The sequence below is a fragment of the Sphaerodactylus townsendi genome, linkage group LG05, assembly GCF_021028975.2.
Source record: "Sphaerodactylus townsendi isolate TG3544 linkage group LG05, MPM_Stown_v2.3, whole genome shotgun sequence".
NCBI classification, from domain to species: domain Eukaryota; kingdom Metazoa; phylum Chordata; class Lepidosauria; order Squamata; family Sphaerodactylidae; genus Sphaerodactylus; species Sphaerodactylus townsendi.
Window position 1 is genome coordinate 29,941,257 of NC_059429.1, and position 17,311 is coordinate 29,958,567.

A 17,311-nucleotide genomic window follows, 5' to 3' on the forward strand; every position below is an offset into this window, starting at 1 on the left:
ATCCTCTTTTAAAGCTGTGTGTGCTTGTGACCATCACTCTGATAGAAAATGCCACATTTTAATTACTTATGAAGTAAAAATGTATTCTTTTTGTTCATCCTGAATCTACTGCCCATCAGCTTCACTGGATACCTTCCAATTCTGGTATTTTGTTAGCTTTCTCTATTCTATGCATAATTTTATAAACTCCCATCATGTCTCCCCTTTGTTGTCTTTTTTAAAACAGAAAAGTCACAGATTCATTTCCCACCCCCCTATTCATCTTGATTGCCCTCTTCAGTACTTTTTCCAGCTTTGCAATGTCCAGTTCAGCAATGAGAGCCAGCATGGTGTATTACCCTGTTTCCCCGAATATAAGACATCCCCGGAAAATAAGACGTAGTAGAGGTTTTGCTGAAGTGCGAAAAATAAGGCATCCCCCAAAAGTAAGATGTAGCAAAGTTTTTGTTTGGAAGCATGACTGATGAACAGAATACAGAAATATAAGACATCTCCTGAAAATAAGACATAGCGCATCTTTGGGAGCAAAAATTAATATAAGACACTGTCTTATATTCGGGGAAACACGGTAGTTAAGATCATTGGCTGACTCTAATCTGGAGAATTGGGTTGGATTCCCCACTCCTTCACTTAGTGGCAGACTGTTATCTGGTGAACTGGATTTGTTTCCTCACTCCTACACATGAAGCCTGCTGGGGGACCTTGGGCCAGTCACAGTTCTCTCAGAACTCTCTTACTCCCACCTACTTCACACTGTATCTATGAGAAGAGGAAAGGAAGCAGTTTTTAAGCAGCTTTGAGACTCCTTAAGGAGAGAAACACAGGGTATAAATCTAAATTCCTCTTCTTTCAGAGATATAGCAACTGGAACTGCACACAGTATTCCAAATGATCTATTGTCATCTATTGCCACGCCCTAGATCTATTGTCTTTTTCACTGTTGTAGCACCCTAGCTGAAATTTTCCTTGAGCTAGCCAGTACAGCCTATGGTTGCCAACTCTGGGCTGAAGAATTCCTGGACATTTGGGGGTACAACCTGGAGACAGAAGGGTTTGGGAGCAGGGAAGGTCCTTAGTGGGTTATAATGGGATAGACTCCATTCTCCAGAGTAGCTATTTTCTCCAAGGGAACTGATCTTGATAGTCTAGAGATTCGTTTTACTTTTGGGGGAACTCCAGGCTCCATGTGGACGCTGGCAATCCTACTTGGACCCCAAGGTCTCTTGGTATCAAAAAGTTCAGACCTCATTAGCATATACTAGCATATACATGAAGTTGGGACTTTTTGCTCCTTCGTGCATCCCCTTACACTTACCTATATTTGCCATGTTGTTGATTGCTCACACAATTTCTGGAGATCATCTTGGATCGCTTCGCCGTCTTGATTTTCACCATCCTGAATAATTATGATAATAATTAAGAAATGCTTCAGAGGTTCTGCAAGGCCATTTTATTTCCAGGTTTTGAATGTTTCTACAAGGCCATTTCATTTCCAAGTTTTTGAATGTTGTATAGATTCAAGTATTTTCGAGGGGAAATGGGTTATTAGATGTTTTATTCTTTTGTGTTTTCAATTGTGTTTTAAATGAAGCTGCCTGGAGCCATGAGAAAAGGCAGAAAATGTTATCTTTAAATAAATAAGTAAATAAATTGGTATTTGGGGTAAATTGCTTTCTTCTTCCCATCCTACATAACACAGTCATTCTTGTATTATTGCTTGTATTAGTTCACATACAAAATATGTTAGATGATAAGAAGTTTCTAAGCTATCATTTATACCTTTTTCTCATGGAAAAGTTTGCAATTGTATTTCCTCTGTTCCCACTGGGAAACTAGCAAAGGCACTAAAGCCTGAAATAGACGATGCAAAACAGTAAAAACCGCAAATATCATGAATTCAAAGCTTTTGGAATAGGCTTAGGGCAAAACCTCTTCTTTGTGTAATAGATGCCAAAACTATTCTTTGTGGTACAAAGGAAAGAAAGAAACAAGTTTCCAAAGAATCCAAATCAAATAATCTAGTTCCAATTATTCAATCAAACTAGGACTCTAATTTGAATGAACAAATACTGTCCTTGTAATACTTTCTTGAGAGTAACGTCCATTGAAAACCATGGTAACAGCTTCTGCAGAACCACGCCTGTATACAGCATTAGATCATTTGGTTTTCTGCATCTTTGTGTGTATATTAGGGATTCATCATTTTGTGTGTGGGGGGGGGGGTATTCGAGTTCGGGTTTAATAGATCTGGAAATTAAAAACAAAAACAAAACCCAAACGAGCAAACAAAAGGCAAATCCCCATAGTGGTATTGGGAGGGAGAGGTTGGCTTTTTTAGGTTACTCAATTTTTTTGAGTTTATTAAACCCGGTCCTGAAAAATTTCCAGCTGCATCTAAGCCTACATGGACTTTGGAGGTGGTGGCAGCACAGAACTGAATTCTGGACCTTGCCAAGCCAAGCCAAGCATTCAGTTCTGTGCCGTCTGCTGACTTCAAGACCCAGCTAACTAGGAGGGAAGCGAGGGGGAGAGGGATGAAGGGGATAAGAGAAGGAAAGAGGGTTTTTTAAAAATGGTGTGGGACTGAAGTGGCCCAAATAATGCTGAAGAATTCAGCATTGTTTGGAATCTACTTTTTGACTCTCTTAAATTGTCAGGATTTTTTTAAAAACCCAAAAAGTTATTTTTCAGGTGTTTTTCAATACGACTTTGCGAAGTGCACATACCTAGCCCATATACTCATCTCTCTATGTGTACCTTTCTCTAGATGTGTCTATTAGATTATCCAGTACATTAATCGCTTGCAAAAATCTAATATTAGATATACATCAGGGACCTTTTTTAAAAACACATTGATCTTTGATATATGGCAGCCCCATCCAATTGGCCAGGTGCCCAGCTGCAATGCCATTGCTGTGCTAGCGCACTGCTTCTAGGGTGATTCCGCACAGCACATTACCAGCAGAGCTCGAGTTGTGTTGGACTTGGGTAGTCTGCACAGCCGCAGATCTTGACACAAGTCCAACTCTCCTTTGACCTGCCTCAGCTGGATTTTCTCGATCCTGCTCCGAGGGAGTACTTTCTGGTGAAATCGCATCGAGCTCACGCTTGTGCGGACCGTCTGTTGAGCTCGACTCGCCCTGCCAGCCAATCGTGTCATTCCTGTCTCTGCCCAATGTGGGTTTAGTTTCCCTTAAACCAATCATGGCGCGCTTTTGGCCAGCCAATCATAATTGACCATTGAGAGCATGCGTACAGCTGGAAACTCGTGGCGCTGAAAAGCAAGATTTGAACATTGACCATTTGCAGGACTGAAACGAAGCAGGGGACTGTAACTTGTTATGGTGACAGCTTGTTCTGTGGTTTGTTGGTTCAAACAGAAATCTCTGGAGGAGGGAATGCCTATATCAAATGAGGAAGTGGTGTTTTAGAGATGCTGAGGCTTTAATTCCAGATTAGGCACCGCTGCCAGTCTTCCAGCACACTTACTTTCTCACCGGCAAATGAGTCCTGTCTCTTTAGTTGATTGCTGGAATGGAGGGTACAGATCAGAGCAATTTGAGTTGATAGCAAATGAAAATATGCTTTCATGTCACATTAATTCCCATTCTTACAGGATTAAAGTGTGTGCACATGGTACAGAGACTGTTGGGGAGGAGCTGCTGTTTGGCTGTTGTTTCTCTGTAAGGGCTGTTCTGAATGTAAATTTATTCTTCTAGAGCAGTGGTGGCGAACCTTTGGCACTCCAGATGTTATGGACTACAATTCCCATCAGCCCCTGCCAGCATGGCCAATTGGCCTGTGATCCATGCTACGTCACCCCCAGACTTGATTATTGAAACTCGCTCTACGTGGACCTTCCCTTGCGACTGATCTGGAGTTTGAAATTGACCCAGCATGCAGCAGTGCAGCTCCTCACAGTTTTATATGGGACCATATCTTTCCTGTGCTGCACCGCCTGCACTGGCTTCCAATGGAACAACAGATAATTTTCAAAGTGTTGGTACTAACTTTTAAGGCACTCTGTGGCCTGGGGCCCTCATACCTTAGGCCCTCTGTCCTCCTATGCCCCCACTCAGCCTCTGCGCTTTGCAGAGGCCAATTTGCTGGTGATCCTGGGTCCCTCAATGATACAGCAAGCCTCCACCCGGGCCAGGGCCTTCAGTGCCTTGGCCCCTGCCTGGTGGAATTCCTCCTCCTCATCTGTTACCCTGCAGGACCTTGAACAGTTCAGCAGAGCCTGCAAAACAGAATTATTCCACTGGGTTAGCCTCTGAAAGAGATGCTATCCCCCTATATCCCAACTGGTGGGCTGATTTATATTAAATCTGATGGTATTACGCCATCATGACAACCCTTGCAACATTCTTGCCATCTGATTTTGTATAACTATTTATTAACTTTTAATTGGTCTTATGTTATTTGTAACTGGTTTTATTTTAGTAAATTTTAACATATATTGTAAATCGCCCAGAGCCCTTTGGGGGTGGGTGGTATATGAAATCCAATTAAAATAAATAAATAAATAAATTTAATTAATATAAATAATGCAGTGGTATTGTACTTTGGAAAGACACTATGACACCACTGCATTTTAAATTATTTGCTGAAATAACCCTTTATCCCCATACATTCTGACCTGTTTGCTTGATATTGAATTCCTATGGAATTCATTCCTTTGAAATAATAGCCATGTGCTTGCTGTAATTCAGATTCACAGTTGTGCACGCTGCTGCTGCTTTTCTCATGAATGTCAACGTGAAGTATGAGGATATGATAAACAGCCCCAATCTGCATCAGAATTAGCATATGCAAACAAGCTGAAGGACCAAGTGTTTCAAAATATCTTCACCTTGAACTGGCAAGATAATAAAATTGAGAGTATATGAGTGAAAGAAAGAACTTGAACAAATTGGAGGTCTTATTAATGGGTAGTCCCTTTAAGGTGATAAATAGTTTTTATTGCCAAAAAATAGATGAAGAGACTAGGTCAGAAAAGTCATCCTGGAGTCTTCTGAGACTCAAAATCATCATCAGGAAAATAAAACAAACTACTGGAAACTCTGCTGAGAAAGCAAGCCATTATTTTGCATTTTCCAGAGAAATGGTATCAGGGGAATAAGGGTGTCTTGTTTCTCCTCTTGGACAATGTGTGGTATGGTAAATTGGGACCTGATGATCTGATATTTTGCTTCTAGAACAGAATTTGCTGTCTGATATTAATGGACTTTAAAGGGAAGGAAGCAGTTAGCTCATCTACTCATCTACCTTGTGTAAGCACCTTTTTTCAATAGGGCAAATAATCTTTCAACTAGACACTTCCGTAGCTAATCCTAAAGGTGCTTTCTTGATTGCCACTGAAACTTAGAAGAGACTGGTGGCTACCGGTTGCACCATGTGTGCCATCTTCTGGAAATAAAACAGCTTTACACTTGGAGTGCAACCACTGAAGGTAATAGAAGATAGAGTTTTATTGTTGGCCAGCAACAGTTAAAAGATGAGACACAAGACTCCAGGAGCTTGCTGTTTGTATCTGGAGAAAATGATAATGTTTTAAAAAGACTGGTGCTATTTGTCTGGGTCCTTGCCTGCTATCCCACATTCAGTTGGGGGCAAACTATGGGGGAAAGACTTCTTCCTTCATGCCATGCCTTTTTAGCTCAATTCAGGAAAAAGGACATTACAGTATTGGATTTAGAACACAAGGTTTTATTTTCAGTCCTTCTTACAGCTCCTATTTTCCTTTCCCCTCCATCTTGCTTTCTTCTGTTTGTGCCTACTTTGTGTTTCTGTGTAAATGGTCCAGCAACAAACTCAGAACTCTATAATGGGAGAAACGTCTAAATGCCAACAGTTTAATAAATGGCAGCTACTAAAATATAAACACGAAGAATGTGCTGTCGAGTTGCAACCCACATAGCAACACCTCTTCATGGATATCCTTGGAAGCATCTGGCTGGCCACTGTTGGCAAAAGGATGCTGGACAGGATGCATTTGTTACTGCATCACCACAAACACGTTGAACATGCATTTAGATTAATGTGTGGGATTTAGCTTGTGTGTGCAGGGCACAGCAAACTGGGATCTTGTCCCTAAAGAGGTGGCTGTGATTAACAAGTCTTAAGCAAGAAAAGGATGACAGAGGACTAAATTACAAGGAATATAGAGTTTTATTGAGGGTTTTGATACTATAGTGAGGTGGGGGGGGCTTACCTTAAGTAAATACCAAAACATGGATATATTCTTTGATCCAATTAATAAAGCAACAACTAACAAATGGTCAGCAGAACTACTCCAGTTTGGAGCAGGAGTTAATCTTTCAGCTAAAGGTGCACATATGTGGATAATGGGGTTTGGAAAATACGAGGAGATCAAAGATTACCTGTCCTATTCTGTGAAGAAATCAAGTGGAAAAATGAGTGATCCAGTGCATATTGAGAATCTTTGTCCAGTCCAAGATCATACTCTCTTTCCTAGCTTTAAAGCCAGGTCAGTTATACACTTTTGGGCCCATAGTATAAAATGTTTTTTTTCCCCCAGGAAACAAAAGATTACAACAGAGGATAGAACTGATCAAACAGCACCAGGTGTTTGGGGAAATACAACAGGAAAGTAACTTTTTGATTGAATTATAATTCAGGAATGGAAAAACTAGAGATATGAAGCTGCGTCATAACTTTGGCAGGAGCTTTGGGTACAATGGCAAGATTTTAATAGAAGATTCCACACTGTCACTTAACATCCAAATTGTGTTAATTGTCAGTGACTACATATGTACAGCAAATACAGGAAAAAGCATTTTTGTCTTCCCATTGGCATGCCCTGATTTCTTCCGGAAAGGCTTCCTTGGAAGCTTTGCTGTGGTCATTCTCGGAGCCTCTGGATGCAGTGAGTCTCCCCAAGCTTAGAGGGTGGCAGTCACTTGGGTTTTGGAGTTTAATGGGGTCAGGCATTTCTCAGGGCAAGAGCACATGAAGTGACCTGCACTCCCACAACATAAGCACAGGTTGGCCATTCACCACCAAGCTTTTTTTTCAGGGGTGAGGTGAGGTCAGACCGCCCTGACCTGCATGGGCTCTGCTTGGTCACCGGTTGATCTTAGTGTGGTCTGAGGTGGCACCACGGAGAGCTTGCTCCAGGCCCAGCATCAACTTCCTTCCTTGGTGCAATGACGGTCCTCCAGCTGCTCATCGATCCGTAAACACAAACCAATCAGGGTGGCCAGGGTTGAGGGACAGTCCACCCTAGCGACCTCATCTAAAACATCTTCATTGAACCCTTCCAGATATTGGGGTGCTGTGTGGTTTCCGGGCTGTATGGCCTCTGAAGATGCCAGCCACAGATGCAGGCGAAACGTCAGGAGAGAATGCTGCTAGAACACGACCATACAGCCCGGAAACCACACAGCACCCCAGTGATTCCGGCCATGAAAGCCTTCGACAATACCTTCCAGATATTGGTTGCAAAGTGTGGCAGCATTCCATTCCATGTCTTGGGCCAAGAACTGGAACTCCACTGTATACTCAGCCACCTATAACTGACCCTGGTACTGGCGATTAGCGTGTCCAGCCTTCTGGGAATCAGTGTAGGTGGTTTTCAGGTGCTGCTCAAACTGGGCATAGTCTGCAGAGGGAAGTCAGCCAGAAGCAGAGACATGGTCCATTTGGCAGCATGCTCTTTCAGAAGACTAATCACAAAGCTCACTTTCATCTGATCTGTGGTGTCTAGGTCAGCCCTGGTGGCCATGTAAAGGTGACATTGAGCTAAAAAGGTGGGAAAGTCCTTTCACTTCCTACCAAACTTGTTTGGCACACTGAGTGGGCATTTGGGCACAGCTTGGGGAGATGGGGCCACATCAGCAGCTGCCAGCTGAGTCTGCAACTGCAAAACAATCCCAGTTAGTTGCTGCAACTGGGTTTGCAAGGTCTGGTTTTGAGTAGCCAAGTCAGCAAGGGCATCAGCCACTGTCTGATCCATCTTGACAGAGGTATAACCTGCTGGTCTCCGGCAGAACTGAGGGGTGGTTGCAAACTGTGCTGGCTGGGCAGGGCTGGTGTGTTGCCACAGCAACAGACAGTACTGAGGAGGCTCAGGGCAGGGCTGCTAGCAGTTTAACAAAGAACAATGTCCAAAAAGAAGTCAATCAGGCCAGGAGTCAATTGCCAGGAATACAAACAGCAACTAGGAGAATCCAGGAATCAAGGTCAGAAGCTGATCCGTTGTCAGTCAGGTCTGGAGACAGCAGTGATGTGTAGACAAGGGCAGATAGAATCCACTTTGCAACCACAATCGCAGTTCCTGCCCACGGCTTTTTATTCCTCAGAGCTACTTGCCTGGGACTGTTCCTGCAAAGGCTCTGGGTAATGCCTAGCCTGTAGACTTGCTGAGTGGCATCTCTCCTTTAAGGCCAGTCTCAATCTCCATCTGCACCTCAGGCTTGCATCTGGAGACTCAAAGCTGCTAGCATGGTCTTTAGCCCTGCGGATTAGTTCTGAGTCAGAAGCCTGAGTGAGTTAGGCTTCTCTGTGCAAGGCTCCATTAACCCTTTCTCAGGCTAACTATCAGCTGCAGCAGGGACTTCTTCAGAGGAGCTGTCAGTTGTAGCAGGGGAGCATGACAATAAGCCTCTCTCCTTTGGCAGGTGCCAGAGAGAGGCTGGGAGAGGGAGAGAGAGTGTGTGCATGGAGGAGAAGGGAGGGGGAAGAGAATATCAGCACTACAGTATTGGGACTACTGAATGTTATGAGATCTGTCCCTTCAAAAGGGGTGGACTTAAGAGAACCAGGAAACAGAGGCCTGTTGAGACTAGCTGCGGGGAGGACTAGGCTTTCTCCTTGTGAGCAAACAGGGGAACAGAAGATAGTGTTCCATCAGTAATGTTCCATTGTATTATACATGTTCACTATATATGCCTACCTAGGACCCAACTTTTTAAAGGTAAGAAAAAGTGTTCAAAGTGGAACATTTCTGCTTCTGAGACACAGCCAAGAAAATATGGGCTACTTTTGCATGGAGTCTTTTCTCAGAAGGCCAAACTTCTTCAAAAGGAGTACACGAGACCAGTTGACACATTCTACGAAAACAGGTAGACTGTATTTTTTATTCCACTAAATCTTTGTAGAACAGGACAAGCAATGACCGGAGAAGAAATGGGTAATCCTTAGCAGGAAAAACCAACATAGGTTCATTAACAGACCATGGCATATGCTCAGAGACTAAGCTGTTCCTCAAATGTACAGTTAAAACACGAGGAGGCTCCATATTCTAAGATGCTCTTGGTTGGACATGTTTGTCTCTAACTTGCATTCCTCTGAATTTGTGCCAGTGTGTTCCATTGCTTTGGCTGACTGCAAAAGAAATGAAATCTGTCTCAGTAAATCTCCTCCCTGCTGGCAAATATGCCTGCGGTGAAAATTCAGCGGCAAGGTCCAACTGTCTGAAACACTGGAACCGGAGGCATAACAAACACACACACACAAAGAGCAGAAAAAGGAGAGAGCTGCCAAGTGACCTGGCGAGTCAAGAGCTGGAGGCATTGCAAATAGCCGGATTTGATTTGATATTTCCCTCCTGCCTTAGTTCAGCTGCTTCCCGTCATGCCCTTCACCCGCACGTGATAAAAAAAATCCCCAAAATATCAAGCCAGGCACTAAGAACAGCATGACGGCCATGGAATCTGTGACAGCTGTGGCAAAATTGAACTTTTATGCACAGCCTTCTAGATAATCCATCCAGGCAGGGTAAATTTTGACATACTTTTAAAGGAGGTGATGTCTGTTGTTGTGTCTTAGAAACAGAACCACCTGAAGTGCCAGGAACTGTGATTTTGGCAGCCAGGAATGTTTAGTATTTTGAAGAAATCTTTTGAAGAAATATTCCCTATCTATGCACAATCAGCATCCAGTTCTTGAATTAAGAGTGTATAGCAGTGCAGTCCTAAGCAGAATTACTCCTTTAAAAACGGGTGTATTTATTTGTGTTGGGTTCCCTTGCCATCTGAGGCTTGATGGAAGGCAAGTTAAGAAAGGGACTAATCAGTTGTGGCACCAAAACTCCGGAACTCCCTCTTCAGGAAGATTCATCTGACTATTGTTATCTTTGTTGTTTTGTTTGGCCCCACCCCGCTCCCAACAACTATTATTGACCTCCTTGGTTCTGCTGTTATATGTATTTATATGTTTGTATTGAATTATTGTGTGTCTGTGTGTGTTGCAGCCGACTTAGGGTTTTCAAGGCAAGAACCTAACAGAGGTGATTTGAAGGAGTGAGCACCAAAATAAAATAAAATAAAATAATAAAGATAAAAATTCAGATTCAGGTATATTAGACCATGAATTTTGGGGGGATTTAAAAATAAAAATGCGCTAAAGTTTGTTTTGGCTTTTTTTCTGGGAATTCCAAAAATTTCAGGGTTTTGCCCCTCTACTAGGGTAAGTGCCAACGGAAGCCCACCATCAGAAGTCCGCACCGTTTCCAACAGAACTAATCAGCAGGGCTAAAGACCATGCTAGCAGCTTTGAGTCTCCAGATGCAAGCCTGAGGTGCAGATGGAGATTGAGACTGGCCTTAAAGGAGAGATGCCACTCAGCAAGTCTACAGGCTAGGCATTACCCAGAGCCTTTGCAGGAACAGTCCCAGGCAAGTAGCTCTGAGGAATAAAAAGCCTTGGGCAGGAACTGCAATTGTGGTTGCAAAGTGGATTCTATCTGCCCTTGTCTACACATCACTGCTGTCTCCAGACCTGACTGACAACGGATCAGCTTCTGACCTTGATTCCTGGATTCTCCTAGTTGGCAGAGATATTTCCAACAGCAGGTTCAGCTGCCTCCAGATAGGGGTCTTAGCCACAAACATACAAAAGTGTTTCCATTTTCAACTACTGTGCCTCTTCCTTAGATTTGGTTCGCACATGCAGTTGAATGAGATTGGAACGTATGAGACTGAACCCATATGGAGGTTCAGTCCCCATGGCAGTGTCCTGACATGGTAAAATCAACAGCACCTGCTTTAGACTGTGTGTGGTTAATTCTATTCTTGAATGTTGCTTTGCAATTTAAAAAATTACCCTCCACGATAACAGAAATCTAGCACAGCAAGAAGAAAGATTCTCCCTTTGCCTGCTGAGCTGTTTTTCTGTTTGCGGGGAAATGTTTATACAGTAGATCATTTCAAAATGTGACTCTCTTTCAGTGGGAAGTAGTACATTCCAATACTGCAGCACTATCAGAATTACTCTTATCCCAGGACTTAGCCTGTAACATTTGAAACAAATTCCTGGGAAAAACCCTGGCAAGGACTTAGAACAAATTAAGTAACTCATTCTGAAGGCTAATTCAAAAGGAATATCCCTGTTAACCTGTTGAGACATTCCAAAATTAATCTTGTGGCACCAAGCTATCAAATAGATTCTATCATAAGGGTTTGTGCTAGAGCCTGTTTTATCAAATGCATGAATTGAGCTTGCCATTGTGACTAAAACATAAATTCAGAGGAGGGATCTTTTGTTTTAACCCCCAAATCAAAATGTTTCACTATGGATGCTTCAGAGATTAAGCCCCATCTGGGGAATGTTAACTCAGTCCCATTCATAGCTAGCAGTATTCCCCCTGCCAAGTTAGTTCTGCCTGTGCTCTTGACTATGCAAAAAAGAAAGCTGGTGTCTTTGTAACTTCTGCTTGTGTGGGGTTCTGTGGGGCAGAACTTGGAAAGAGTTTGCAACAACTAATTTTTTAAAAAAAATGGTTTACTTTTCCTTAATGTTACTTTTCCTTAACATGTGACACTTATCAAACATTAACATTTAACATAACACTTCAAGTTTCATTCCAAGTCCTAATTACAGTCTGACAAGTCCATTTCTTCCTGCTGGTGGTTGGATCATGAAGACTCCAGAGGTTCGATGAACTGGATTCGAGATGATGAAGGTCCCCAAAAGAACTTTCACCAATTATATACACAAAAAGCCCTGAAACAATAAATTCCAACATTAAAATATAGCAAAAATAAACAACTCCCTTTCCACTAGTTCCCAACAACCTTGCAGTTATCTTAAATAAGGTTTTAAGATTATTAAAAAATCAATCAAGGTCCCAGCCTGGTAGCCTTGCTTCCTCCAACTTCATGAGTTTTGCAGCCTCCTGCTGCTTTCAGACTCCACCCATTTTTGGGCCATCCCATTCTGAACATAGGGGTTACACCTTCAGCAAACCAAACCACATATTTGCTGGTATGCTTCCTTCTTTCAAATAAAACATTCTGGAACCTGGATGGTGGTGGTTTTGAACTCAGAGCAGGTTCAGATGTGGGACCAGCAGGCAGAATCCAGCCTTTTTTTTGATCCAACAGGACAGCTGTTTGTTCATTAAAGGTGTAGTATACTGTTGTCTGTTTATTTTTTTCTTCAAATAAATGGCTGACAAAGGAAAGAAAACCTTGCCCCTTGCTTTTTTGGCAACTTGCTAGTCCAGTTTTTACTGCTGTGTAATCCTACTCTTTTCAGTTATTTTCCCAATCCTTTTTGGTTTAGCTTCTCTGTCCCACTTTTTACCTCAGACTTCTGGTGTACACCTGTGGCAGAACAAAGAGATTGAATGAACAGCACCATTTCAGATGCTGGTGGGGGAATGGTGTTCAGTCTTCCTATGCAGTAAAAGCAAACAAAACATATACACAAATAGAAAATTAGCACAGTAATGGGCGGAGCTAGAACAATGGTGTGTCATTTCAGGGGAGAGTTTTTGATTAATACTGGCAATCTGAAGTGGTATAGCCAATACTACCTCTTTAACATTATGTTTCCACCTCTTTAACTTTAAGTTTCCAATATTATGTTCTGTAACACCTGTAGACCTGATTGACTGGAATTTGACTGAGGGGATAGAAAGGGGTCAGAGGTTCAGCCCAAGGTAGGAAAACCTGAGGTGTTCATTGTTTTTTGTATTTGTGCCTATTTTGCTCTTTAAAAAACATTTTCGCTGTATGTCCATATATATGAAAATGCACTAGCTTCCCTTCCGTTCTTCCAAGAATTGGTTATTCGGAGAAAAAATGTACTTCAATGTGCAACTCTGCTATACCAATTTCAGTTATGAGATTAAGCTTTAAGAAGGAAATGAATGTTACCAGTATACTGAAGAGCCCAGTTTTGGAAACTAGTTAGGAGAGATGGTTGGGTAGTTAAGCTGTTAGTGGCTCATGGTGTGAAAATAGGAGTGACTCAAATTCTGGAGAGACTCTGTTTTTATTTGTGAAAAACTGGAAACTTCCATATTCACTTAAGAGAAAGACAACCCTGAAATTAGATGATGCACCTAAAAATATTACACACAAGCACACGCACAAAAACGAGGGACAGAACTGTAACCTGTGTGTGGATGTAGACCCGCCTGTCCTCCTTTATGGCATGTCTGGAGAAAACTTGCATGAAGGTAGACAAAGTTTAAAATTCCCAGCTAGCAATGCAAAAAAAAAAAAAAGAGTGTGTATGTGGGTGGGGGAGAGTGTATAAGACAGAGCAGTTCACCTAAGGCCCTCTAGTGAATTCACGGTAAAGGCAAGGTTGGTATTATTATTACTGGTTGATTTCAGAGCTGCCAGTTCTTTAGCTGGTTGTTGGCCTTCATTACAATTTGAGCCTCACCCAGAGGCCTAGGAAGTTGTAATGTATCGACGAAGTATTTGTGCGGATCCCAGTAGAGCTGCCTTATGAATCTGACAGATGTTAATTTTGTTGATTTGAAGATGTTTTAAGTTCCGCCCCAGTGTTTTCAGAATGGCACCCAAGGTGCCAGTTACCACTGGGACGACCTCACTGGTTTGTGCCATTGTTGCTGAATTTTGATTTTCAAATTGTAGTATTTAGTGACTTCTTCATGTTCTTTTTCATTGACCTTGCTGTCACCAGGTACTGCTATGTTGATGATGATTGCTTTCTTGTCCTCTGTCACTGTAATGTCTGGTGTATTATGTGCCAACACTAGTCCATTTGGATTTGAAAGTCCCACAAGATCTTGGCCTTCTCATTTTCTGTGCCTTTCTCTGGGCAATGTTCTCACTGGTTCCTAGCTTTCTTAATGTTGTAATTCTTGCATAAATTCCAGGGGATCATCTTGGCTGCTGAGTTGTGCCTCTATACTCAGTCTGAGCAATCTTTTTGCAGTAGTTGAGTACATGATCTTCAGTTTCATCAGCTTCCTTGCACAATTTGCACTTTGCATCATCTGAGAATTTTTCAATTCTGGCCTTGATCATATTTGTCCTAATCTCCTGCTCTTGAGTGGCTAAAATCAGTGATTCAGTTTTCAGAGTTTCAATTCTTAACCACATCCAGGTTTTTTTCATTGTCAACCTTGTTCTTGATCGTCTCCAGAAACTAGACATGCAATGCTTTGTTGTGCCAGCTTCCAATCCTCATTTTAATCACATTTTTTCTGAACTCCTGTTTGATTCTCTGGACTTTCATTTCCAACTGTCAATTCAGTTCTACACTGTATCATAGCTTTTTTTGTGAATATTCATATGTTTTTGCTGACACCAGTATTATTTGAGACTAAAGGCTGGAGTTGTTTTTAAAAAACTTGTCAATTATACTGATTCACATGCCCTTTTATAATGGTAAGCATCATTGGTGACCAAGCAGGAAAACTTTTGAGAACTGGAAGAAGGTTGGTTCCTCTTTGGCTGGTAGGCTGTTTAAATGAGGTTGCCAATCTCCTGGTGGGGCCTCCTGAATTACAACTGATCTCAAGGCTACAGAGTTAAGTTCCCTTGGATCAAATGACTGTTGTGGAAGATACACTCAATGACACTGCACTTCAAGTGAGGTCCCTCTCCTTCCAAACTCTGCCCTTTCCAGGCTTCACTCCAAAATCTTCTGAAATTTTCCGGTCGATAATTGTCAACCTTATAATAAAATGCTTTGAGGACTTGGAAGTTTAGTGAACTTATTTCTGTGGTTGGCTTTACACTAGCTGCTCTGATCCCTGGCAATGGGACATTTTTGTGAGGGACTGTGAGAAGGAATATAATCTATTGTAGAACACCCATCATTTTGATTTCTTTTGTTTGGGTTTGTATTCTGTTTTTGGCACTCCATTTTTTAGCAAATTGGATTCTTCTATGATTGCCAAGTATGGTTGGTGAACTGCCATTGTGGCTGGGCCCACAACTAGCTCCTTAAGAAATAAAAGACGGCCTTATTAAAAAGCCGGTAGAAAAACGTTTTGTAGAAACTTCCCAATGAAGTTTCCAGTGAAGTACCAGTAAGCCTCAGTCTTTTGTATCATTCTCCCAAAATTGTGGAAATTGTGACGCTGCCTTCTGTGCTTAAAATGTTTTCAATGGAAGCCAAAATGCAAATCCCATGGACTGACCTCAAGAATATTTAGCAAAAAAAAAGCATGACACACAAGCTGTCTAATCAGAATATTGCTAATAGAAAGGAAGATTTGTGATATATGTATAAATAAAAATGACAGCCCACATAGATCCTTTGTATGGTATGTCAACTTCAATTCATGTCGCCACTTAACTCCTTTCATGTGTGTGAGGATCAAAATGTATTGCTGAATTACATGCACATTTTTATTATACTGTTTGAATAAAATCTAACTAGCCTTGGACATGGTGGCAGTCCATTAGTGCAGTTTCAAAGGAATTTCTATTTATGAAGCTTTTTCTCTTTGCCAATAGCAACTCCTCTTTCAGTGGATTGTGTGCATGTGTGAGAGAGAATAGTGTAATTGTCTTTCCAGCAACCTTTCAGAGTGAGGTCAGTGTTTCCTGCTCTTACTTGGAATTGCTATTGTCAAACAACCAGTTCTGATTGACTACATGGGCAAACTAGAAACCAGTTCATTGAGGAGTATTTCCTCATTCTGAACTGACTTTGTACTGAAGTCATGGTGCTGCAGAGAGTGTCCTGCCTGCCTTGTTTGCTAAAGGTTTCCCACATAGGTTTTCTCTGCAAGTAGCTCATCCACTTGCTATTTCAATTTAAAAAGCTAATGAAAAAAAGTTTGTTTTCCCTGGTGATCCTGTGCATATGTCATGTTTTCTTTTTGTTTTGAGGGGTCTGTCTTCATAACTACGATGATACAATGTGAGAATCACAGTTGCTTGGAGGGCTGCTCTACCTCACAGTGGTAGATCTGTTCTCTGCAGAGGGCTGGTCTACCTGCGATTGAAAGTAATGGGTAGTAATGTCTACCCCAATGCTTCTTAGTGGGAGGTAGACCAGCCCTCCGAGCGGCTGTGATTCTTGTGTCATTGTTGCTACAAAGAGAGCACCCTCAAAACAAAAAGAAGAAGAAAAGAAAAAAGTGACATGTGTGTGGGATTGCCAGGGAAAACTTTATTCACAAACTTTTAAAATGGAAATAGCAAGCAGATGCGGAAACCTCTATGGGCAACCTTCAACAAACAAGGTAGGCATGGAGACTCTCTACAGCAGCACACAAATGGCAGGTGCAAATGGAAAAATGAAAGTAAAACCTGGTTATTGTGGGTTTTCCGGGCTGTGTGGCTGTGGCCTGGTAGATCTTGTTCCTAACATTTCATCTGCATCTGTGGCTGGCATCTTCAGAGGTGTATCACATAGGGAAGTCTGTTACACACTGTGTTCAGTGTGTTTCATTTATTTCATGATGATGAAATACAAATTTTAAAAGCCCTCCACCCTGATTGGAGAGGCTAGAAGTAGATCAAAAAACCCAAAGCAAAGAATAATGCAGAGCCATTTGTTTCATCATCCCTGGAAAGCAGGGGAAAAGGTCACTCGTTGCATTTGAGATGTAATGTTAGAGAAGAGTTTTATGGATTCCATGCACCACCAAAAAGACAAATCAGTGAGTTCTATATCAAATCAAGCCTGTACTGACTTTACTAGCTAAAATGACTAAACTTAGGGTATTGTACTTTGATCACATCATAAGAAAGAATAAGTCACTGGAAAAGAAAATTATGCTAGGCAAAGTTAAAGATAGAAGGAAAAAAGGAAGACTCAACATGAGATAGATTGACTCAATCATGGAAGCTATGGTTGTCAGTTCTCAGGTCTGGAAGACCTGAAGAAGGGTGTTAACAATAGAATATTAATTCATACAGTCATCATAAACTGGAAGTGACTTGGCAGCATTTAACACACATACACTTTCTCATTGAGAGCTGGAGCATCATCCACGTATAATAAAACAGGCAGTAGAGCATTCCTCAGAAATGGACAGTGGGAGTTCAGCGATTTTAGAGATGGAGTAAGATAATTAAGGTTAAACAGAACTGGGGTGAGGACATATCCTTGCTTCACACCTCTAA